Source organism: Elaeis guineensis, chromosome 9 (assembly GCF_000442705.2).
Source record: "Elaeis guineensis isolate ETL-2024a chromosome 9, EG11, whole genome shotgun sequence".
Taxonomy (NCBI): domain Eukaryota; kingdom Viridiplantae; phylum Streptophyta; class Magnoliopsida; order Arecales; family Arecaceae; genus Elaeis; species Elaeis guineensis.
The window spans coordinates 4,165,915-4,192,906 of NC_026001.2; the positions used below are offsets into that span (position 1 = coordinate 4,165,915).

Genomic DNA, 26,992 nt, shown 5'->3' on the forward strand with positions numbered 1-26,992 from the left:
TCTGCAAGTGTCGTCAAACCTGTCTAAAGTTCCACCTGATAGCTATGGTGCTTTCTCCATTCAAAAAAGATAGGTATATATGGTGATTTCCATTTCGAATAAAACAGGATTCACTCTTTGCACTTTTAAGCAAGTGTATTTCTCATTTTATATCTTTTTGAATTTGGGAACCTAATGATGCAGTATGCAATCTTTATGTTTGTAATAACCATCTTACTTTATGTCAAAGATGATTAGTCGTTTCCATATTGTAAGTCATCTTTCGAGCATTTTACAATTTTACTATTTTCTTGCGAGACTTTCTCATCAACTTAAGCCAACATCAAGTGAGAGATGCATTCGGATATCCACAAGAAAACAATGTTATAGTAAGACTAAGAAAAGTCAAGCAGGATGCAACATAAAAAAAGAAAGATAAAGTCGGGTAATCATTGATAGAATTGACTAAGAAAGGCAACCAGTTAGAGACTGATATAATTTTGAGCATTTCTTGGTTCACTTTCTGGATTATCCTGTTCAGCTAGGGTGCTAGTGTGCATTATGATGAATTTGATCTGCCAGGTTACGATCAGTGTGTATTACATTTGCTTTAAACAGGTCTAGGTGGTTTTCACCTCCACATGTAATTGTTGCAGAGCTCAAAGGGATTTTGTTTTTTCTTCTTTTTTTTTTTTTTTTTGGTAAGTTAGCTCAAAAGGGTTAAACATGTGGTTTTACGCTGCATATGGACCGGTTTTGCCCACATGGATATCTATATGAAAAAATAATTTAGCATTTTATTTTCGACTTGGAAACTTTGAAGTTGCCAGCCACTATGAGAAGTTACTTCTCCCATTCTATTTAATAAACACATGGATCTGAGGCAGAGTTTGCGGGTTTGATGGCTGCAGTTATGGCTTTCTAAAGCTTCTTTACTTTTGGTGGGGTCTTTCTTTTTCTTTTTCTATAGTTTCTTTTTCTTTTTCTTTTTTTTCTTTCCATACTCTCATTCTTTTTAATAAATTTTGATGACTATTATGCTAAAACACACTAATCTCTTTTTATATATAAAAGAAAAAAATGCTTGTTTACTTAATTTCCTTGCATTTTGGAACCTGAAGATTCTCAAAACACTTATATTTGTTCCGCTCTTTAAGGCATACAGGGTACACCAGCTATTCATAGGGAGTTTATTTTAAAGTTCAATTAGGATCCAGAAATGTCTGGCATGCATCTACAGTTCTCTGATGTGAATCCTTTCTAGTTATCTTCCCTTGCTACTTTTTCTCAGTATTCCACTTCATTTTGATTCAGTTTTTATCTGATATAAGATCTTGAAATATATATGGAATCTCCCAGATTTTCAACTAACCCTATCTAATCCTCTAAGTATGCAATAATTTCTTCAATCTGTAGAAACCTTTACAGTAAACTGTTCCTGCTCTGCCCTTGATTCTAAAGTCCTATTTTCCAATACATGTTATGATATTAAACTTGAAGTTCTTCGAATACTCAATTACCTTGCAAATCTTAAGAAAACTAGTCTGAGGCGACGTCATAAAGGCTTTGCCCAGTTTCTAAGTTATTACTTCGAATAAGACAAACATGAATAGAAGATTCTGGCTCACAAGTTTCAGTCTTGACCTGCAAGGTGTTAGAATTGACTGTCATAAGGTCCCCTTCTAAATGCATATGTGAAACCCTCAATATCAGCTGTGAATCAGCGGATACAGTTTGCATTAAAAATATAAAGTAAAAATTTAAAACAAAATACTTCAGTACTTGCACTGGTATCTTCTTTGAAGGGAGATTTTGTGTCTAAAATTTGGATTTAGATGGATTCTCCTAAATCTTGTCTAACAGCAATTTCTATCACTAAACAATATATAAATCGAGTAAAAAACATTTTTAGCAAAACATTTTGTATAAAACTATGTTTCTGTGAAAGCAATTTTCATAAAATTGGCGATCATGTAGCACCAAATGTTAGAAGATAAAATCAAAGTGCCTCTTCCTCCACCTCCAACTTCTCTCTCATCATGATCCATCACAATAGTGATCAGCCATATATATATATATATATATATATATATATATATATATATATCTATAATGATTAACGAGCATTTCACATACTAGATGATTTTGTGGATGTAATTGGAATGTAGTTCCTTCTCAGCCTCTAGTTTTTCTCCCTAACATGACATTTTGCTGGTTAATGTGACCATATTTGGAAAATATATATAATTTTCTATAGCGATTAGCGCCCACAATAGTGTGGAGGAGAGAAACCTCGGGTCTAGATCGATATAAAGATAAATCTAAATATATTAGGCTGGAGGTTTGAGGGTGACGCAATGTTAATAATTACCTGATTTAACAAGGTTTAGATGAAAGTACAGAGAAATGTTAACCCATCATTCAACAAACAGCTATATATTGAAAAAACACAACAAATTAAACTTGCACCATCCAAATTTACCATGAACGCATAAAATTTATAAAACCTTGTATGTCTATGTATAATTATTTAATCTCTATGAATGATTAACCTCAGCATTACTACATCAGCTGGAGTATTTAAATCTTTTCTAAAACAGAGGTCAACCAAGATCTCAGTTCAAATCTATACGGCCAACATTCAGCACCCCGACTACACGCCGTAGGTCATTTGACCTTCACCAAACTTTCCAATATGAGGGACAGAGGGGGCAAGGAAAGAGAAAGTCAACGGGCAGTTGTGGATGTCTTTTTACTAGCAGGTTCAGAGCCATAAAATTAATTTCCAAACACCATCTAACCGCACTTACAGCGGTGCATGCTAAGCGCGTGACATGGTGAAAGAACAGGAGAAAAATAAAGCAGCTAATACCTAGTTAGCTACAGGATGGAGATAATATGGGGACAAGTGTGGCATCCATATGTGTGGGACATATCCATTAAAATGAGGGCCCACAAGCAGGCAACTATAGTCGGATAGATTATGGAAAGAATTATGATTGAACATGCTTCAAAAATATCTATTAAAAAATAAGTGGCTATATGCGCTTATGCGCATACGTTAAAATTCTTAAAAAAGAAAAATTGATAAACTCTAGGGATATTTGAATAGTTTAGATAAATATCAATTTTTTTTTTTGATGGATGTCTCAATATATGTACGTATCAGATGATGATAATTCGATCATAATTTTTTTCATGATCGGTCTGATTATAATAATTTTTTTTAATAATTATGGCAAGCATTTTCAACACGTAAAAGAAGCAGGCATCCATGGGAAGCCCCTCCAACACGTAAAGAAGTGGGCTACGGTGGAAAGCCCTTCCAATGTATGTGAGGAAACACAATTTGACCAGAAATAAAATGATGATGGAGGTTAAAACGCAGTACCTATGGCTACTCCTCGAGAAAACCTATGCACAAAAATAGAATAGAAGAGTTTCCTTAAAAGAAGGAATAGAAACCTTATCCAAAAAAAAAAAAGTAGCAAATAAAAAATAATAAGCAAGCTATCTATATTTGAAAAATGTAATTTTTTTTTAAGCCAGAAGATTCCAAATCTATTAGGAGTGAATAGAATGATTTTGCCATTAGTTGACCATGAAGCTGTGGAGCTTGTGCGAAGCATTAAGAAGGGAGAAAGAAAAGTAATAGCTTGCATGAGAGTGAATAATTTGTTTGAAAATTTCTATTTTTCTGAATAAATATTTTTTAGATAATATTTGGTTAGAAAAATAATTTATTTATATTATTTTATATATTAAAAAAAAACTTCGAAATCGATTATCCATATTTTTTTGCATTACTAATTTTCTGAACAAATTCCTAAGATCTATCCATATTTCTCATAATTTTTTGTATTACATAAATATATTTATTATATATTATAAATTATATTATATTATATATAATATAATATATAATATATCATATTATTATATATTATATTATAATGATAAATTATGTTATAATAATATATTCATTATAATAAAATAATAATATATCATATTAGAATAATAGCATAGTGCATTATATTATAATATTATATAAAAATATTATATTATATATTAATATATTGTATTATATATATAATATAATATATGATAATATATAATATATTATATTATAAATTTATAATACATATTATATCATGTTATATTATTATTATTATTATTATTATTATTATTATTATTATTATTATACGATTAAGGATATTTTAGGAACAAAATAAAAATTTATTTTTTCAGTTGATGGAAAGATGACTTATCCACCTCCTAGATGGATAAGTCTTTCTTTTCATTTTATAAGTGAATGACATCCATGGAATATTAAGAATATGGATAAATTGGTTAAAGAGAAAGTTGTTAAGTTTTGTTCATAATATTTATCCATCAAAGAATAGGACCTTGCATTTCGAAAAAAAATAAAATTGATGGCGCCGAGACCTAAAGGATCATTCAGAGAGGCGGAATGATTTTTGTATTATTCTAGCAAAAGAAAGAACGGCTGTTCTATTAAGAGCTACAGTATGCAAGACCATTCAATGCAATGGTCTATTCAGTCTTCGGCGTGGCAAGAGGGGATTTGATGACTGTGAATCACTGGCCACCATGCGAGCACCACTCTGGAGTAGCATTTATCTTTTATTAAAATCTAATAAGCAAAATATAGATCAGCAATCACTCATATTATCACACTTCTGCTCCATTAATTCAAATGAGTCCCCAGCGGAAGTGTGAGAAATAAGGAACTGCAGTTGGCTTTCTAGATGCAGGAATTCCATGCAATCAAATTAATGCTGCTTCAATTTGCACATAAGGATAACTTTCAGAAGCAATCGCCTGCCAGAGACATAGTGAAGAAGAGGCAGATTCCTGTGCTAGTGTGCAAGAGGCTGGCGTAGAAGATTATCTATAACAACTGACACTTAAGTAATAGTGCTGAGTGGGGGCACAGCATCGGACCATTATCTCCCAAAATAAAGAATGTGAGCCCACCAGCTTCAACAACGGAGACGTTGTGTTTACGTTGGGTCAAACCAATGAATTTCGCATTATCACTAGCTACTGAGTCATTATCGGTTCCGTTGTGCTTAATTGGGTCAACCGAATGAATCTCTCATTCTTGTTATTGAGTCATTAGCAGTTCTTGTTTTTTCTCTCAATTACTTGCAATCAGTCTACAAAAGAATTTATTAAGCACAGGATATATATATCAACAACTCCTCGCAATACTCTTCATCAAAAAATAGAACTCCTTGCTGCTTTTCTCAGTATTCTACTTCATTTTTATTTAGTTTTTATCTAAAATAACATCTTGAAATTTATATGGAATATCACAGATTTTCAACTAAACTTGTCTGATCCTCTAAGTGCAGAATAATTTCTTCAATCTATAGAAACCTTTACACTAAATTTTTTCCTGCTTTGCTCTTAGTTCTGAAGTCCTATTTTCCATTACTTGTTTTGCTATTAAACTTGAAATTCTTTCAATATCTATGTTGCAAGCCTTAAAAGAAACTAGTCTTAGCCTCTGTTTGGGATTGCTATTGATAGGAGAGCTTTTGAAGCTTTTAAAAGTAGAGTTTTTGAGAAGTAAAATTTTTGAAACGAGAGCTTTTACAAAAAGCTATTAGCTCTTTAGTAACTATAAAGTGCTTTAGAAAAAGTAAAACAGCTTTTTGATATTAGGTAGAAAGAATTTTTGGAGAAAACTTTAAAATACAACTTTTTCCAAATAGACCTTTTCAGCTTCCTAGTAAAGTCAAAATAGTTTTATGATATTTTTATCATATATATATATATATATATATATATATATGGAAAGCTGCTCACGGGTAGAGCGATCCACGGAAGCCAGTTAGACGACCTACTACGGATGAAGTTTGATCATTAGCTGCTTTCGGGATGAAGGGTGCACTCAATGAGAGGCAATCGAGAACTCGATAACAGGAGGAATGGAGATGGAAAATTCGTCCACCCGGTTTCATCAATTTGCAAATTCTTCCTCGGCGCCCATGCTTATTTAGGTAGGTGTAGATATATATATATATATATATATATATATATATATATATATATATATCCACACACATATATATATATGTATATATGTATGTATGTATGTATGTATATGTATGTATGTATATATATGTATGTATGTATGTACATACATACATACATACACACACACACACACACACACATATATATAGAGAGAGAGATATTGTGGTCAATCTCAGAGTGCACCTGAGTTCAATGACAAGTGATCTGCAAAATTAGTCCATACTGATCGGAGTTATGTTCGGCGAGGATCCTCCGATATCCAAATCAGTAGAAAGTGGTAAATAGGATAGTCAAAAATAGATTTAGACAGAATACTAGCCCAGAAGTGTCTTACCATTGCTGGCCCCTTACCTCCACTACAAGAAATCTGATTTTTTAATGATAAAATTTTTTTGTCAGTAAACATAAAATTTTCATCACTAAAACTATTAGCAACAAAAATTTTCGTCGCTAAAAGATTATAGAGAAAGCCTCATAGCAAAATTATCTTAGCGATGAAAAAATTTTATTTCGTCGTCGAAAGTAGTCAAGCGAATGGCAAAAAATTTGGAGCATTAACAATGAAATATTTTTGTCGTAAGAGCTTAAATTTTTATCACTAAAATTATATCAAAAAATATTTTCATCATCAAAAATCAATTGTTACTCGATTGAAATTTTATTATTATTATTTTTTAAAATTTTAATGATAAAAAATAGAATTTCATCGCAAAAAATAGCAATGAAAAAAATTTCATCGCTAATTTAGCGATGAAAAAAATCTTGTCACTAAATTTGTGACAAAAAAATTTCACCATAATTTTTGTGATGAAATAAAAAATTTCATTGTAAATTTTATGAAGAAGAAAAAAATTTCGTCACAAATTTTGTGTGGCAATTTTTACGATGAAAAAAATTTCATTGCAAATTTTGCGATGAAAAAAATTTCATTGCTAAAAAAATAAAATAAAAATAAAATTTGCAATGAAAAAATTTATTTTTAGCAATAAAAATTTTTTTATCATAATTTTAGCGATGAAATAAAAAATTTCATCGCAAGATGTAGTGAAAATTTGAATATTTTAGGATCGTCAAAATTTTTTAATTATTTTTATGATGAAATTAATATGGAATCATTAAATTAAATTATGGATGAAATAAAATATTTTTTATTTTTTTATCATGAAAGTACCTATTTAAATATAATTTTTTTAAAATCAAACATATTTTACATAAAAATATATTAATACAGTAAAAATATTTAAATTTTAAATAGCAATTTTAAATAGCAATAAATTTTACAGCCATCATTGTCATATACAAAAATATGAGTTTATACACCATTTAAAATTTAAAAGACTATAAATTATGCATCATCAGAGTTATTAGCCTCATTTCCTCCTCCAGGCATCGATCCCTGACCTAATGTGTATCATGATAGCTGTGCAGATGCGACATCATACGGCTGTAGAGGTGCTAACTCAGAGACATCGATATCGAGCCATCTCACTATCACAGCCATTATCTTCTCGAGTGTCTGACTATGATTCATCCAGTAAGTAATTTGATCCCGCATCATGCTCATCGATGTCCTAATTGCCTCTGGCATCGAGACATCATCAAATTGATCGGATGAGGAACTATAAAATTTTTTGATCGCATGCTATATCCAGATCCTAGCTACTATCCGAGGATGGCATCCAAGATCACATTATCTGTCATCGAACAAATCTGCTGCGATCCAGCATCGCTGTCAGATCCAACCTCCCTCATTGCTTGCTCTCTCAATTGTAATATTTTTTTCTTCATAATAAACCAAATAACACTATAAATTCATTTCAAAGTCTTTAAAAGCATTCAAAATGTAGAGTAATGATACTTATATGATGCTGTCTCATCTCCTTGGTCACAAACTCGCCACTCTTATTTTGATAGAATTTACCATAGGCATTGACCCCCGGATAATCCCTATTCAAACAAAAGAAAAGAAGAAAAAAGATATCAAAATAATCTAAATATTTAATAAGAACTTACAAAATATAATTACAAATATAGTTACGTACCATCATTTTCATTCCTTATACAAAAGAGGCACTTCCTTACATGTAAATAAAATCAATCTTATTTTTTTTACCTTATTCACCTCCGATCGTCATGACAAAATACATACAATTATAATCAATAAAGGACATAACAATATCAAAATAACTTGAAACACTAAACATACCTAAAATGCCTCACTCCCAAAATGCTCGAATAACCACCGCTAATCATCACTAGACCCAACCCAATTTCTATAAGGCTAAGTCACAGAGTCAATCCCCTTCATCTACAGCTCATGCAGTATTTATGAAGCCTACATCATGGATCTTCGCACTATTTGTAGTCATTTTAAGAATACATGCTGTCACTTGTTCATCGGTATAATCCTCAAAGTCAATATTATCCGACACATATGAACATTCATCATAACAAAAAGCAAATATATAGAATTATTCATATAATAAAGAATGATCCATATAACAAAAAATGATATGGATCTATGATGCATTCGAAGTTAATTCTTATCTTGATGTGAGAGACCAGGGCATCGCGATATCGAGAGGCTACATGCTTGAAATTTTCGACAGTCCATGAAACATGATTTCATATATAAAGACTGATCTCGTTTGCGACTATATTAGCCTCTGTGCCAATTGGATGATCCCGAAATATCTGTACTTTTGGCTTTTCATTGTACATATGCATGTATTTCTCCTAAACAAGGCTCCTATTAGGACCATGCACTGCACATTGCTATTGTGTTCTGACATATGAAAATTCATGAAATGAGCATATATCATCTACCAATAGATGCATATAACAAAAAAATGTATATAATTTATAAATTGATAGAGATGTATTTGCAGGGGGATGATGCTGCAGTGCCATGACCTCCAATTGGACAGACTTTGGCTAAGCACTAGTCTGCTCTGTGGACTCGGACAGCTGAGTCCCATCTAAATCCTCTGACTCATCGTGCAAAATACTAAAGTGAGAATGTATATCATCAAGTGGGGCATGTTGTCTACCCCACAAACGTCCACATTCAGGACCAGCCATGATTTTACAATAATTAAAATAATTTAAATCAGCTTGTAATCAAAAAAACTCAAGTATTACATGATGTAACAAAAAAATAAATTAAATTATTTATTTATATTAATTATTATTCTCAAAATCTGAACTCGAGTCTATATAATCATCCTCAGTAGGACTCATAGAAAGCATCGATCCTGAAGTGCTATCATCATCGTTGCTGATGAAGTCATCATCCACATGTGATTGTGAACCCAAATTATTGTTGGATCATGCTTGTACCCATGCCCTTACGGATGTTTTAACAATAGAAATATCCTTAGGTTCGCAGTCGTCTCTTTGCAATTGTTCTATGTCAACCATATCATCTGACACTAATATGTTATCTGATGCTTGCATTTGATATGCTTCATTCTCAATAGTTGTATGGACTTCATTCTCTAAATCTTCATCATTCGAGCATGCTGAGCCCTTATTGTAACTCGCCAAGGCTCTTTCATTTTGATATCATCAATATACCACACTAGTCTCGCTTACTTTGCAAAAATATAAGGATCACTTTTGTACCACACGTGACTGTTGAGCACGTGGGATCTCACTTTTTATGGCACTAAGAAATAGTTAACTCCTATTATCAGGCCATAATCATAGAGTTAGTGGACAGTTTATGCCCATTAATGGTCATGGTACATAGTTGTTTCCCACGATTGTGGTATCGTGATTGTAGATTAGGTAGTCGGTCATGTCAGTCGTCCATATGGCAATTGATCATTTGACAATCGACAGTTTGACAGTCAACCCTTAGGCAATCGGTTGTTTGACAGTCGGCCATGATGATGTAGCTTCTGCCATGAAGATGCGGGTTCGGCCATGATGATGCAGGCCATGAAGGTGCAGGTTCGACTATGATGATACTGGTTCGGCCATGATGTCTCTACTTCGGTCATGATGATTCTGCTTCGATCATAATGACTTTGGTTCAGTCAGATGATGCCACTTAATTTTGAAAAAGTCTCGAATTGGTCGAAACTACCAAAGAGCAATAGCCAAAGTGGGGTGAGCTAAAATCTAATGCAGGATCGGCAACTGACAGGAAAGGTCAGTGGGTGAGATAAGCTATCCTTTCTTTATGCCAGCTAGAGACTGCTTAATGGTTTATGACTGAGGATGGTTCGAAAACTGATGTAATATCGGTAGCTGTCTGAAGATGCTGATAGCCAATAAGATGTTAGTGCACTGATGGTGTGATTTCGATATATTTTAACACTCTCTTAGTTGTTATTGTTAGACTGAGTGGCAAACTTATTTTCATCTTTTTTTCCAAGGTTTGTATTTTATAGTCATTATCTAAATCTATCAAAATTTAGACCTTTTGCTGTACTTATATGGAATAATAGACTGACATCAGGGCGGCAAATTCCAACAAAGGGTCAGATGGCACTAGAGAGGGTTCGATTGAAACTGACAACTGTTCGTTGGCTGGTGAGCAGTGATGTACGAAGGTGATGGCTGATATTTGAGGTATCCAAGATCGAAAAGGGTCGATTGCTGATGATAGATCGGCAACAAATATTTCAGATGTTACAGTAGCTTTCGGATGAGATTCGTTACATCTAAAATCTTGGAGTCTTGGGTAAGAACGATTTTACCCTCAACACCTTCTCTATTTAATTGCTTTGCTTCCTTTCTTGATCTCCGTAGAATCTATGCCATCTATTGTCGATGCAGAATTGGGGGGAGCAGATCCAATTATTCCAACTATATACACACACACAGAGTGAAGCAGGTCCTAAACGGGATGCGGGATGAAACAAAAGAGCATCTAGACCACCGTTCTATTCAAGCAAACTTAAACACTCCACTCATGCATTTTGGCAAACTCTCTCCATGCACAATAAAAGTTTACAAAACTATGACACTGCCTCACAATGATATCTTAGTTAGGAGTCATAATTATGAGAGTAAATAGCATCACCTAAAAAAATCACCAAATTTTCTTAAAGGGAGAAACGGATGATCTAAACAGGATATTTTAAATTAGGTAAAAAAAAGACTTGAAAAATATTTTTTCCTTGTTGTCTATTAATTTTTGTTATGCTGTAGCCATAACAACCATTGTAAACACACTATTTTAATTTCTTTAAAAAAACTGAAATCATATACTATAGGATAAATAACCAACATTGTTACTATTATAATAGTAGTAGAAATTTCCAGTGGGTTTGTTGTGATAAATTAATGTTGCCTCTGAAATCTAGCACCATCTTCTTCGGGTGATGCACAACGATTTGCAATAGTTTGGGCTGATATGATGCATGAAACAAAAGTTTTTCATATGATTGAGGGCAACACTACAAGAATCTGGCAGTTTAGAGATAGACATTTAGCAACGTCTAAGATCAGTTGGTATGCCGTCACTAATAGTAACGGAATCATGACAACATAATGACAAACTATAAAAGTTATCGCTGAAACACTCACAGGTGCATTAGTAACTAATTCGTGATGGATTCGTAATGGTTATAAAATTTACAATAGCAATGGAATATGGATAGAAAAATATCCATCACTATAATTGGCTTGTAATTTTCACATATTTTTAGTAATGGTGTAGCGACAGAATAGCGACACTTTTCTGATAAAAGAGAGACAGAACAACGACCACATAGTGACAACACTCCAATATTATCATTGTAGCACTCAGCAGGTGATCTAGCGATAGATTTAGGACAGAATAATGACCGCTATATGATTCATAATAGCGAGGAAATGATGACAGATATGTTTCAGTCACTAAAATTATCGTGTAATTACCACGTATATCATGTAATTTTAGTAACGGCATAGCGACAAAATAGCGACACCGTCGTGATAAAGAAGAGATAGAATAGTGACAACATAGTGACAACAATCAAATGTTGTCACCACAGCACTTGTAGGTGATCTAACAATAGATTTGTGATGGAATAATGACCGCTATATAGCAGTGAAATTATGACGGATATGCATCAGTCACTAAAATTGGTGCATAATTTTTACGTAATATTAGTAACGACGTAGCGATAGAATAGCGACAATGATATGAAAAAGAGAGATGGAATAAAGACTAAGTAAAGACGGATGTTGTTCTCCACATAATACCTTTTAGAGATAGTATAAAGAATGATCATGGACAAATCCGTGATACATGTAGCGACAATATTGTGATAGATAAGCAACATATCATATATCTTGAATAATTTTTTTTTAGAGACTGAATAGTGACCAATTATCAACGGATATGTATTCTCAAATAAAATATTAGAGAGAGACTAGCAACAAATTAGCAACTGTATTTTGAGAACAATAATTGTGTAGCGATAACCGAGCGATAACAGAGAGATGAATCTTTATTTGTTATCTGTAATAGGGGTGAAATAGAAATAGAATAGAGATGGAAGCTTAAATTTTGATAATTATTTTTAGATTTATATTTTTCTTAAACTATTCTTTATTGTACTTTGAGACATCTATTAATTATGTGATTAATACATTAAAAATTTCAAAAAAATAAGTTATTTTATTACAAATTTGATTATATCAAGATTTTAAATTGGTTTGTTTAAATTAAATTATTCTTTATTATATTTAATTTGTTTGTCTATTTTGTGATTTATGTATTAAAATTTTTAAGATAAATCAATTAATGTCATAAAATTTAATCCTAATCAATTGTTTTGAGATTGATTTATCTAAAATTATTAATCATTTATTGTACTATTACCATACATACATTAAATACTTTAAAATTACTCTAAAAATATTAAATACATACATACTTTAATCATTTATTGTTTTGAGTCAATGATCTAGTGGAGCTGGACTTCTCCAATTTACGAGCCAACAGCTTCTCCAAGTCTAACGATCCTCCTAGATCATTAATTCATAGTTGCCAAAATAATTCATATTAAATATGATGGCCTTCCTGGATCATTAATTTATTTGAAATATGTTTAATCTATTTTTTTTGTATTTAACCTGACCCACTTAATATATTTAAATTTATTAAATTCAAATTAATTTAATATATTAAATATATATATATATATATATCTTAATTTGATCTATTTAATAAATGCATTACATGGATTAGATCAGATCACTATCTAATTAATGATCAAATTGGATTCAAATTAAATTTTTTTTTACTAATATAAATAGATTGAATTAGAATTAATAAATTTTTTATCTAATTTATATCTAATTTAACTTAATTTAATTATTAATTCTATATTAATAATAATTTAAAATAAATTAAATATGAATTTCAAACCTAAAATTTTGCTTGGCGCCTCGCAATCGGCGCTCAAGCCCCCACTCGATTGAGACTGATCACCGAGGAAACACCAGCGCCATCCTCCCACCCGATTGAAATCGAAAATAAAACAAAAGGGAATACAGCGCCATCCTCCCACCAGATTGAAACTGGAAAAAAAAAAAAAAAAAAGAAATACCCAACGCGAAACCCCAGCATCCTCCATCGTCCATCCCTGTTCGGCCGCCGCAAGCCTCCATCCTCCCACCCGATTGAAATCAAAAATAAAATAAAAGGAAATATAGTGCCATCCTCCCACCCAATTGAAACCAGAAACAAAAAAAAAAAAGGAAATACCCAACGCGAAACCCCAGCATCCTCCATCGTCCACCCCTGTTCGGCCGCCGCAAGCCTCCCACCCGGTTGGGACTTTAGAGGACGGAAAAAGGAAGAGGAAAACAGGGCATCAACAGACCCTATTCGGCCACCCCAAGCCTCCCATCCGGTTGGGACTCCTGAGGACGGAAAAAGGAGAGCAAAATCGGACGAAAACAGAGGAAAAATCCACGAAACAGAGGAAAGACAGAAAAATTTCAGGTAAGACTTTTTCCCTGATCATTTCCACTTCTTTTTCTATTCATTTCATTATTTTTTTTTGGGTAAGGAGAGCACTTGAGAGAGATGGAGGGGTTTCTCAGGTTCCATTGGGTTTGTTCTGAAATATATGGGAATCGTTACCAGTCGTTGTGGCGGTGTGAGTTGATTGTGGAGGTGTCATTTTTTTTTTTTTTTTGAGATCTGTGGGGGAGGAGGACTTCATATAGGTTGAAACCTGATATACATGTTAAGGACTTCATACATATATATATATATATATATATATATATATATATATATATATATATATATATATATATATATATGTAGGTTGGCTGTTTATATGTTAAGAAATTTTTATTTTAATAAGTTTGGGGTTTTAAACTCTCTTGATTTTTTTTAAAATTTTTGCATACCTTTTAAGTATATGTTTGCTTAGATTTTGTTATTTATCACTTCATAAAATAGACAGAGATGACGAATCGGAGTTGGATGCATTGTAGGATTTATAAGGAAATGGTGACAGATGAATTTAAAAATAGAGTTGCTAAGTTTATTGACATTGCAATTTCTAATCCATCGCATATGAAAAATAAAAAAAAAATTTTGCCCTTGTCTTAAGTGTAAGAATAAAAAAATTTTGATATCTGATGAAGTGACGGTTCATCTCTACAAGAAAGGCTTTGTTGATGGCTATCGGGCCTGGACGTTGTATGGAGAATCTTATTCTAGATTTGAGGAGTCTGATCCTAAGACTATTGATAGAGGAGTGGCAGATGGTATGAACTCTTATGTGGATATGGTTATAGATGCCATAAGAATGCTTGAATTGAATAATGATGCTAGGGAGGATTTTGATGAAGTTTCAAATCCAACAACTGCTAAGTTCTATGAATTGCTTAAAGATGCCGACGAGTCATTATGGGAGGGTTGCAGTAAGCATACTAGGTTATCAGTGGTCACTCAGTTGTTGAATTTGAAATCAGAGTTTAGTATGAGTGAGGCATATTACAATCAAATGCTTTTAATAATTAAAAGTATGTTGCCTGAGGATGAGAAGTTGCTTGAAGATTTCTATCAATCAAAAAAAATTGTGAAGGAATTGGGACTGAGCTATCAGAAGATAGATTTTTGTCCAAATTTTTGTATGTTGTACTACATGAATGATAGTCAAAAAATAAAGTGTTCTGTATGTGGTCATCTTCGATTCAAGTCCAATGAGGAGGTGGGCAAAAAAAATGCAATATACCATATATGGTATTGCGATATTTTCCTCTTGCTCCTAGACTCCAATGATTGTATATGTCAAGCAAGATTGCAATGCATATGAGACGGCATAAGGAAGGGGTTTGGCATGATTCTACTGTAATTTCGCATCCGGTGGATGGGAAAGCATGGAAGCAATTTGATTTGATGCATCCAGAGTTTTCAAGTGATTGTCAGAATATTAGATTAAGTCTTTGTACTGATGGGTTCAACCCATTCATATCAAACTCAACACCTTATTCATGCTGGCTTATTTTTTTGACTCCGTATAATCTACCTCCTAGAATGTGCATGGATAGATGTAATTTATTTCTAACATTGGTCATTCCTGGTCCAAAGTCACCTAGTAAAAGTATAGATGTTTGCTTAAGGCCATTAATCGATGAACTACAAATATTTTTAATAAATGAGGGCATTTGCACTTTTGATGCACATCGAAAATAAAATTTTAACATGAAGGCTGCATTAATGTGGACAATTAGTGATTTTTCTGCTTATGAAATGTTGTCGGGATGGAGCACATATGGTAGATTTGCATGTACTTATTGTATGGGAGATACCAAGTCTTTCACACTAAAGAGTGGGAGTAAGAAGTCATGTTGGTTTGACTGTCATCGATGATTTCTTTCCTCGAATCATACGTTTCGAAAACAAAAGGATGCATTTACTAAATCCACTGTGGAGAAAAAAGGTCCTATACTTCGATTGACTGGAAGGAAAGTGAAAGCTAGAGTAGAACAGTTTGATCAAATCACTTTTGGCACTAAGAGTGGTCCATAAAATCTCAATGGGTTTGGGATAGAGCATAATTGGCTTAAAATAAGTATATTTTGGGAGTTGCCCTATTGGTCCACGAATCTCATTCGTCACAACTTGGATGTTATGCATGTTGAGAAGAATATATTTGATAATGTCTTTAACACTGTCATGGATATTAAAAGCAAGACAAAAGATACTTTGCAAGTCCGTTGTGATTTAAAATAGTTTTGCAAACGATCGGAGCTTGAGTTAAAAGAAGTTGGAGGCAAATTGGTTAAACCCAAGGCATCCTTTGTCTTAGCACAAAACCAAATTAAGGATGTGTGCGAGTGGGTTAAACAATTGAGGTTTCCAGATGGATATGTTTCTAATATAGCTCGAGGTGTAAATGTGGATGAGGGTAAAATATATGGTATGAAAAGTCATGATCGTCATGTATTCATGCAAAGGTTGATACCTTTGGCATTTCGTGATCTACTACCTAAGCCAATATGGGGGGCATTGACGGAGCTCAGTCAATTCTTCAGATATTTATGTTTTCCTGAATTTCAAGTAAGTCAGATAGAATTGCTTGAGAAAAGTATAGTGGAGACAATTTGTAAGTTAGAGAAAATATTTTCTTCTATATTTTTCGATTCAATGGAGCACCTGACCATACATTTGCAATATAAGGCAAAGGTAGGAGGGCCTGTGCAATATAGATGGTTGTACCCTTTTGAGAGGTAAATCTCTCCATCATTATGTTCTTTATTTCATACATATGGTAATAAGTATGAATTAATTAAACCTTTATGCTTATTGTTTTAGGTGCATGCATGAATTAAAGAAAAAAGTTCGCAATAAAGCAAAGGTTGAAGGTTCTATTAGCGAAGCTTATATAGTTAAAAAAAATTTTAATTTTTGCTCGCTTTATTTCGAACCTCATATTCAAACCCGACGAACTAAAGTCCCTCAAAATGATTTTTGATTTTTCTAATATTTGGAGACGTGTTTAATTACACCATCAATATTCCAACCTTCCACATCTTTTTCAGATTAATATTTTTTTTGGTAGAAGATAGAATATTTATTTAAGCTGTAACAAAAGATACATTGTAGCAACAAACCAAAATAGAGGACTTGAGAAGATAGGAATCAACGGCATTAGTGTTTTTTCATTTCTTTTTTTATCGTAGTTGTTGACATTTGAGTTCAAATCAATGTTTGGAGATATATTTGAAGTAAATATTGTTGCCTTTATGGTACTTTTTCATAAGCATTGAGCATTAATTTACAGTCTTTAAATTATTATAGAAAATAATGCTCGGCAGATCGATATGTCACAAAGAGTTATTTGAATACACTCACAAGAGAAAAGATGGTACATTTACATCTGAGAAAGCAAAGATAGTGAGTGTAAGTATTTTTCTTCTTTTGTTCTTTTTTGTCTTGCATATATTTACTGTCGTAAGACATGTTGTCATATTAATTGTTTATATATTAATTTTTTTTTTTGATTTTACATTGTAGGAGAAATATGATACTATCATGCAACAGAAGTATGGTGAGGACTTATCTTTCCATCCTTCTTTAGACGAGGAGGCTTGGCTGGCTGCTGCGGGACCTTCCAAAAAGGGTAGAGTGTTTGGATTAGATTATACCTTAGTTCCTCCATCTAAATCTAACAATCCATCATCTCAAAATAGTATCATTGGATGTGGTGCACAGCCACGTTCGAATGATGAGGTGACAAGAGAGATGTGTCTTATGTGGGAGAATATGGATAAGTTAAATCAGAATATTCAAGCACAACAAAATTCAATAGGTCAGGTTCTTGCACAACAACAATCTATAGATCGGATTCTTCATGGCTTGTCTCAATTGATACATCCACAACCACCACCGACATCATCCAGATCAACAATTGAGAATTCTCCTAGATCTTCGGACATGACTCCGACTATAGCTCCATGGCATTGGTCATCTGCTTGGTGGGCTGCTCCTCTTGGATGGATGCCACTACACCCATACACTCCATCGATATTTTCTTCGATGGCTCAAACTCCAACTCGATCTCATGTAGTTGAAAAAATGCAACTTTTATATCTTTCTTCATTTTTTGAGCTGTATCATACTTATACGTGGATATATGATGTTTAGGGCTCTACTTCGAAGCAACATGCGTCAGAGGAAGATAGAAGTGGACATAGCTGTGGTGGAGGGGATACAAATCTAGGCACTTCATAGTTTATTTTGTGCCACTTGTTCTATTTTGGATACTTTATTGTTTGGGTATTTCATGTGTTTTAGACATATGTAATTGACATTATATGTATTCTATATGCATTTACACATAGTACTTATGGTATTATGAATATTATAATTTATTGATTTTGGATAAAATATTATAGATTTCATGATTGAGTGTATCTTGTGAAAATGGAGGAATTGATATGGTTTGACGCAGGGAATAGGAGATTGGATATTGCTGGATGTTATTAGTTATACAGGTATTAATTTTAGGTATTGAAAAAAAAGGAAGAAAAATTAAAAATTTTAGTGACAAAATAGAGACGGACTGTTGATGGAATCTAATCTTAAAAACAAAATTAACAACAGAATAGTGATAGATTTAGAGATAGATTAATGATGAATTGCTAAACTTAAATAAGATTTTCATCGCTACAGTGACAAAACTAGTGAATTCCATAGCAACGATTAATGATGTCATTTCATAGATTAGGTAAATAGTGTAGTGACGACAGAATAGTAACAAAATATATTTATATTTAACGACATACTAGCAATAAACTAGCGACTAATGAGACATTACATTAACGACTACATACTGACAACATAGCGATGGAAAATATTTAGTTTTAATGGTAGACTAATGACAAAGTAGCGACGAATCATATATTATATTATCAACTGAATACTATCAGAATAGCGATAGATGATAATTTTTTATAATTATATTGAAGACCGCATAATGACGGATTAGTGATATTTTAATTTTTTTTAATTTTTTTTAGCGACAGAATTGTGATACATTAGAGACAAATTATTGCATCTTATTAGGATTGTGCCATGATTTTAGCAACGATCGAAATGACATCATTAATCTATCTCTAAATAAATTTAGCGATGGATTATGGACAGTCTTAGTTTAGCGACAAAACTAAGACTGTAGCGACAAAACTAGTGACATCAAATCTTAAATAAATTTAGCGATGAAGCTTTTTGCTACAGTTTTAGTTTCGTCGCTAATAAGTCACTAGGCGGTCTCTATTAGGTTTAGCGATAGAAAAGAGACTAAGTAAAGATGGATTTTATCCGTCGCTAATTAACAATTTTTTTGTGGTGCAAAGAATGATAGATAAATAATTTTTTTTAAAATTTAAAGCAGACGAATATACTATGGGTTTTTAAAATACTTAACGTTTGTTTTATTTGAAATCTGAACCTTGAAATGAATTCCATAGCAACGATCTCTTAAGCTCAAGGATATGTTCAACATTGATATGCAAAACCATATTGAACATATTTGAAAATTTATTATTCTGTATAGCCTGTGGATTATTGTTCATATAATCTTGGTACCCTTGATAAAAAGTTATGAACAACGATGCTTCTCAGTGAACTTGCATGGTGGAATAGTGTCCTTACCATTGCAATCCTCTATCTTTTCACATACATTACTATAATACCAATTTTTTTTATTCAGAGTGATCCTATTCCACAATAAAACCCTCATGAAAGTTACTCGTTAGTTATATATGCGTTTTTTAGGGCTAGGCTTAACCCACCAAATTTCAGTATCTTGCAATCTAACGCAATTGAACCCAAACTCAAAGTAAGATTGCACTAAGCCAACCTAACTTCTTAAGGGACTATTTGATTGCTTGCAATTCTATTGCATGTAAAACAATTACAGATGATAATTCAATTGCTTATAATTGGAATTGCAGTTGTAGAAAGAGACCCTTGTCTAGTAATTTATAATTGAAAAATATAAATACAATTACAATTGTTTGGCTTTTTGATGTGGAAAAGATTTGATCCGTGGAAAGAGATATAGTTAATTCGTAATTAGGCTAATAAGATTACTTCTGGAAACACAAGGATCGTTCACATTCTTTTGATAAAGAATATTTTTAATAGTATATTATAATATAAGATTTATTATATTGAATAGATATATAAGAAAAATGTGAGGAATGGTGCGTGATGCATCGTTTCCCCATGTAGGGGAGGGGTGCTGTATCATGAACATCGTGGGCCCCAATATGTGACCAGAGGAGCATAAATACTTAACAATGGGTTAGGAATATTGCATGCTCAAGGAAACAACTACCATATTTTTTTGATAAATCAGATGAATTAAATCATTCGAATAAGATACATCCATAAGAATCAAAAAATACAATATTTAATAATGAAAAATAAAATGACTATAATATTGGGTTTCAGTGCATTTTGACTTTGAGGTGGTGAAGGGTAGGGAAGGAGGCATGAGCCTTCTTCTCTCGAGGTCCAAAATTACCTAAATTAACTTGACAAACCAACCTCAATCTTCATAGACTTCACCCCATGTTAGGCTCGAGATTTAAGCCATTTGCACACGATTGTAAGAGACCACTGAGCTCATCAAAAAGTCTTTGACCTACTTTGGTTTTACCATTACTATTACTATTCTAAGAGACCACTGATAGGCACATTGCAGCCTTTTTGGAAAGCTAGTTCAGGGAGATTGCCCCAAATTAAAGCGTTTCGGTCCTTGCATCAACAAGACCGCATCAACCAAGACTGAAACAGGTTAGTGGAAACGTTTGTATGTCCTTACCCCTTACCTTTATTAAATTAATCCTTTGCTAATTGCTCCAGCTTAATTTTAGCAAAGGTTACGTGCCTCTCCTAAACTTCATCTATGGTTTAGGAAAACCTTAAATGCTGTTTGGAATTTCTCCACAATGACCAGATTAATTTGTGCAGAGACAGTTTACCGGCAATCAGGCGGAAGTCTGGAATTGCGTTTGGTAGCTAAGGATCCGCCTGAACCGAATGCCTTATGACTTCACCAGCGAGCAGTAGGCCATTACTTATCAAATGTGTAATGAATGAACACAATAATTTTGGCAAAAATAGGGCATGTAGACAACCCAAAAGGATGGTGGCATATCCTTCATGAATAGACTTCCTAATGCTCCTAGAAAACCCTAAGATATAAGCTGCCCACTTTTTTCCAACTCTCTCTCCTTTTTAATCTTGTTTCTTCCTCAAAACCATCCCATTTCAACCCTCTGTAAGCTAAATTCCAACAACAATAACAACCTTTAAATCAGCCCCACTATGGTGATCTAATGGCTGCAATAACAATGGAAATGGGCTTATGCTGTTTGGAGATGGAGGAGATTTTGCTTCATCAACATGGGCTATTTCGGCCCAGCCCAACAAACCTCTACAAAAAAGTATTATTTTGTCACAGTGCCCGTTACGACACCTTTGAAGCAGGTGCTATATGCTATAATATTGACGATGGGATTCAAATGGAGCGTTATGCTGCATTCATGTCCATCTAAATAAAATAATAATTTTAAATTCGAATCTTTTAATTAACTGTATTTTAAATTCACTAAATAGTAATTTGGGTGAATATCGCAATTAAATTTTTATTATTAATTATTATTCGCACTATAAGATATTACCTATTACAAGAGTTATTAGTTAATATCAAATAATTATTTTTTGATTAGAGATGCATGATATCAAATTATTATAGCTAGGAAAAATTTGCAAATGACGACCGTTATAACTATTATAATGATAGAAAAATAATTTTATTGGAGTCCTATGAGAATAGAATTAATTAGTATGCATAATGATGAACTTGGACAGGATAAATATGCATAACTTGGTAGATAATGTACTTTAAAAAAAAAAAAAAAAGGTTAGAGACCAATCTGAACCTGTCCATCCATAGTGGACTTCTTTTTCATGGAAAGACAAATGTGTCGTAAAAGCGGTTCATATTGATGATTTTGATATTCGCGTATAACTAAAACAAGGCCCTTTTTTTTTTTTTTTTTTTCAGAAGCAATGTATACATACCTCTCACTTTACTTTCACGAATTTCCCATGGTCCAAGTTTTGTCTTCTAACAAACTTGTAGTCATACCTGATGTAACCACTTGGCAGTGGAGAGTGTGATGGCATGAAAAGATTGCTCGTTTCCTGTGGCATTAAAGGAATAAGGGAGGCCTGAAGACCACCCAGGGAATCGGATATTTTCAGCACACAACAAACAGCCTTCCGGATGGTTCAAAAGAAATATCCAGAGCTATCGTTTCAAGGGCATGATCAGACAAAATGCATCCTCCAAGATTCTTTCCAAATTTCTTCCCAAACAAATCTTTAGTATTGGGTTTTTTCTTACAACAGAGTCGAGAAATTTGATATTGAGAGGGACACGCTCTAAAAGCAGGCAATAAAGTTACACTTATGTCCTCTCATATTCAGTAGTTGATATATAAAGATGGTTGAGGAGATTACTTTCCCATCCAATTTCCAAACCAGCTGATCCTTACTGCGATCAAAGAGACTGATGCAAGTAAAACTGGATGTTCTCGAATTGAAGCAATTAGCAATGGTTCCATTTTTTCTCTTGCTGAAACTATATAATGAAGAAAAAATAGAGTAGACTGTGGTGTCACAGATTCAGTTATCTTTTCATAAGAGGGTACCTTGACCATTAATAATCTTAAATGGGTTTCTGTTCCAAAAAGCAGGAGTTGCACTTACAATATCTCACCAAAGATAAGAATTTTTTTAATTGGCTTCAGTTCATAAAAAGTTCAGTTTTTTTTTTTTCCATGATAGGCAAACTTAATCTCCTCCAAAAATTTGGGTCACAGAGAAGTCTCCGCAGCCAATTCCACGAAGGACAGCTGACATTAGCGCACGTCAAACAGCATACACGATGGTGAAGTTGGACAGGATATATATCCATAACTTGGTAGATAATGTAGTGCCAACCAGTGATGTGCTACTGGTGTTAGAAAGTCACTTTTATTTATTTATTTTTTTTTTAAATGGAGAGTACTTTGAACCTGTCCATCGGTGGTGGCCTTCGTTTTCATAGTAGGCAATCACATTGAAGCTTTTGCAGAAATGTGACTTTAACGTGTGGTGCGATAGTAGCACACCACCTAATAATATTGGAACACTAGCGATTTTAGATGGGACAAATATTAAATGCCGTTCAACTTTTTTCTTTCCCTAATTTTTAATATTCTTTCTCTATATAACAAAGAAAAAATAATATCATTACTTCCTAATGCTTTGTATGACTTTTCATAAATATATATGACGTTCTGCACCATATATATGACTTCTTATATATTTTTGACATCTTAAATAATATATATGACTTTCTGATACTTTGTGTGACTTCCTATGAATATATATGACATCCTGAACGATATATATGACATCCTGAACAATATATTAGGCTTCTTGATATCTTATATGACTTTCTATGAATGTATATGATATTCTGAATAATATATATGATATCTTGTGGATATATATGATATTCTAAATAATATATATAATTTTTTAATATTTTATATGACTTCTTGTGAATATATATGACATCCGAAATAATATATATTACTTTTTAATGCCTTATATGACTTTCTGTGAATATATATGATATCCTGAACAATATATATAATTTTTTTATACTTTATATGATATTAGAAAGTCATATATAATATTTGAGACATTATATATATTGTTCGAGATGTCATATACATTTACAGAAAGTCATATATATTACTCGGGATGTCATGTATACTCACAGAAAGTCATATATATTATTCGAAATGTCATGTATATTCACAAGAAGTCATACAAGATATCAAGAAGTCATATATATTATTCAGGATGTCATAAATATACAGAAAATCATATATATAGTTTAGAATATCGTATATATTCACAGAAAGTCATATAAGACATTAAGAAGTAATAATACTATTCCTTCTATGTTGTATAGATGAAAGGATCGATATTTTCATCACTGAAAATTGAAGGAAGAAAAAGCTAGATGGCATTAAATGTATGTCCCATCGTTAATTATACTACGTATTTTAAGATAATTAGGTGGTACTCTCTGCATTAAATTTATTGTACTGCATGCAGTGCATCAAGACTTTCTTAACAATGTATACGTACCTAAAAAGATTGTGTAAAATACCTATTATATTCTTAACATAAAAAAAAAATCTTATCCTATTCTATATGTTATAATTATTTATAAATTAAAAATTTTGATGATTAAGAGTATTTTTAGCCGTAGATCATGGTGGGGCAGATTTTAGATATTGTGATGGAGAGAATATTCATTTTAACCATAAAAAATTTAATGGTTTAAAAAGATATTTGGAAAAAAGCCTACAATTCTCACCATATGGGAAAGCCAAAAATCCATGTCCTATATGGATTTTTCTTTCTCATAAAACATGAAAATTCTATTCCCATGGGAATATCCTTTTCTAAACTCTCTCTTTTCAAAATTCCAATCAAATAAGAGGGATTTTTTTTCATTTCTCGTTGACCACACATTCTCCCCTCCACTTCATGTGTACCAAATGAGTCTTAAATGGTGAAAGGGTTTTTGCTTGAAGGGAACAAGGTGAGGAAAATCAACATAATCTTCTAGTGATCATCTCATCTTTTAATGATCATATCATTGGAAAAAATTGAACATAAGTGTCACAAACTTCTTTTTCTTCTTTATGCAATTAAATAAGATATTGCAAAGCAATAATAATCTCTATGATTTAATCGGATAATTTAATAAGCAAAGAAAATTAAGCAACCTACAAAAAAAATATCATAATTTTAATGTAAATCTTTTACTATTTAAAATAATAAAATTATTACAGATCTTCTCTATAAGAATTAGAGGTTATACAATTAGAGGTAGTAAATATCCAAGAATCTATAACTGAAGCAGTCAATGATAAAATTTGGTTTGTATCATACATATACAAACTTTTAGTAGATACAACTCTTGCGTCCTTTTGCTACTTTACACTTGTAAGGTAGCTCTTGTAATTTTTTTTTTCAATGCCCAACTCTACTACAATGGAAACATATACCTTTGGCAAAGATATTCTTCGCCTCCTTCTACTTAGAGATGCTACCTTTAGGGAGTGGTTGTAGGATCAAATTCTAATTAAGCTCACCATTAATAATAAAATACAACTGACCTAATAGAATGATCCAGTCAATCATTTTGAGCACATGGATTTGCATAGATGTGCCCTTACTCATCTTAGTATGGAACAACAACTTGAATATCTCATATCTAGCAGTCCTGCTATATGCTGCATGCAACTCCCTCAAATTTAAAACTATGGATTAAGGATCCATGCTTTCATATTATCTTTGCAACATATTGTTCAAAGAGGCTAATATGACACACTTGATAATCATACTGTCATACTGCCATATTGTATATGTAGCTTGGTCCTTCTCTGTAGCATCATCCTCGATCAGATCGGGATCTAAGCATTAAGGATATAAGAGACTTTCTCCTGGATGATAACAATTCTTAGATTTCTTAACCATTTCACGTAGTTTGATCCGATCAACTTGTTGGCATCAAATATACCATGCAGTATAAATAAAGATGCCACGATGCAGATAAATCTACAAAATGAGAATAAAATATAAGCATACTACTCATGATGATATGCAGAATTAGATGAGGCCTTTTATCTAATCATGTCTCCCATTTATTTGACGAATCCCATAGCCTATAGTATGGAAAATGAGAAACTCTGTGTCACGCCCCGAACCCAACACCCGGATCGGATACGTGATGGCCGCACACTCCTTAGAGCAAGCCCTAAAGAATATGCAAGGCCAACTTAAATCATTACAACCTTATCAACCATAATAATTTATTTCAACAATAATTCATAAAACTTGCATAATTACAATTAACATTCCTTCAATCCTCTGATCAGGTATCAACGGTACTCTATCTATGCATCCGCTCACTCACAAATCCATACCATAGCCAACCATGGACATCTTGTAACTCTGAGAAGAAAAAGAAAATGAAGGGGTGTGAGTTTTACAGCCCAGTAAGAATTCCCATATCACACCAATATAATAATATAATCTGAAAATAATGATAGGCAATATCACATAAAAGTCGATGTTCACTGTCCAGAATACTGCAAACATTTATAGATTATCTGTTTTATCAAAAGAGATGCATCATCATATGTTAAATAAGTGAAACAATTTTATTCAATGATTGTTTCATGTCTTATCTTTCTATTTTCTTCTATTATCACATCATCTTTAATCCTTTCTTTTTGGCTTTAGCTTTAGCTTTGACTTTGGCTTTGGCTTTGAACTACCAGGATCATGCGACGATCTTTTATTCGGATCGATTTCTGTGATCTTCCTCGGATCGAAATATTCATGATCTTTCTCAGATCAAAGTGGCCATGATCTTTCTCGGATCAAATCATTCATGATCTTTCTCGGATCAGATTCTTCATGATCTTTCTCGGATCATATTCTTCCACACATAAGCCTGTGGGGGCCGTCCCAGGCATAAGCTCCTGGCAGGCTATTCCACATGATAAGGCCAGTCCAAACCATATTTCTCTTTCTTTTCATTTTCATGAAATTATGATATTTAACTTCATTAATCAATTCATCTTTTGTAGTGAAATAAATATGTCATACACATAATAATGCCATCAATTGCTGATATATATGTATTGATATAGCATACTCATGCTCAAAATCACATAAATAAATAACAATATCTCGGATATAACAAACTCATCGATCTCAAATTCAACGTTGCAAAATCAAGGAGATAAAACTAATGGTAAAATAACATATATAATGATGATCATGTACAGAGATTTTTATCTTTACCGGTGACTGATCCAAGCACAA

General features: G+C 32.7%; 1 pseudogene; it reads left to right on the forward strand.

The window, feature by feature from the left end:
* The first annotated feature begins 14,792 nt into the window (after positions 1-14,792).
* LOC140851645 (uncharacterized) lies at positions 14,793-16,985 on the forward strand (annotated as a pseudogene).
* The last annotated feature ends 10,007 nt before the right edge of the window (positions 16,986-26,992 follow it).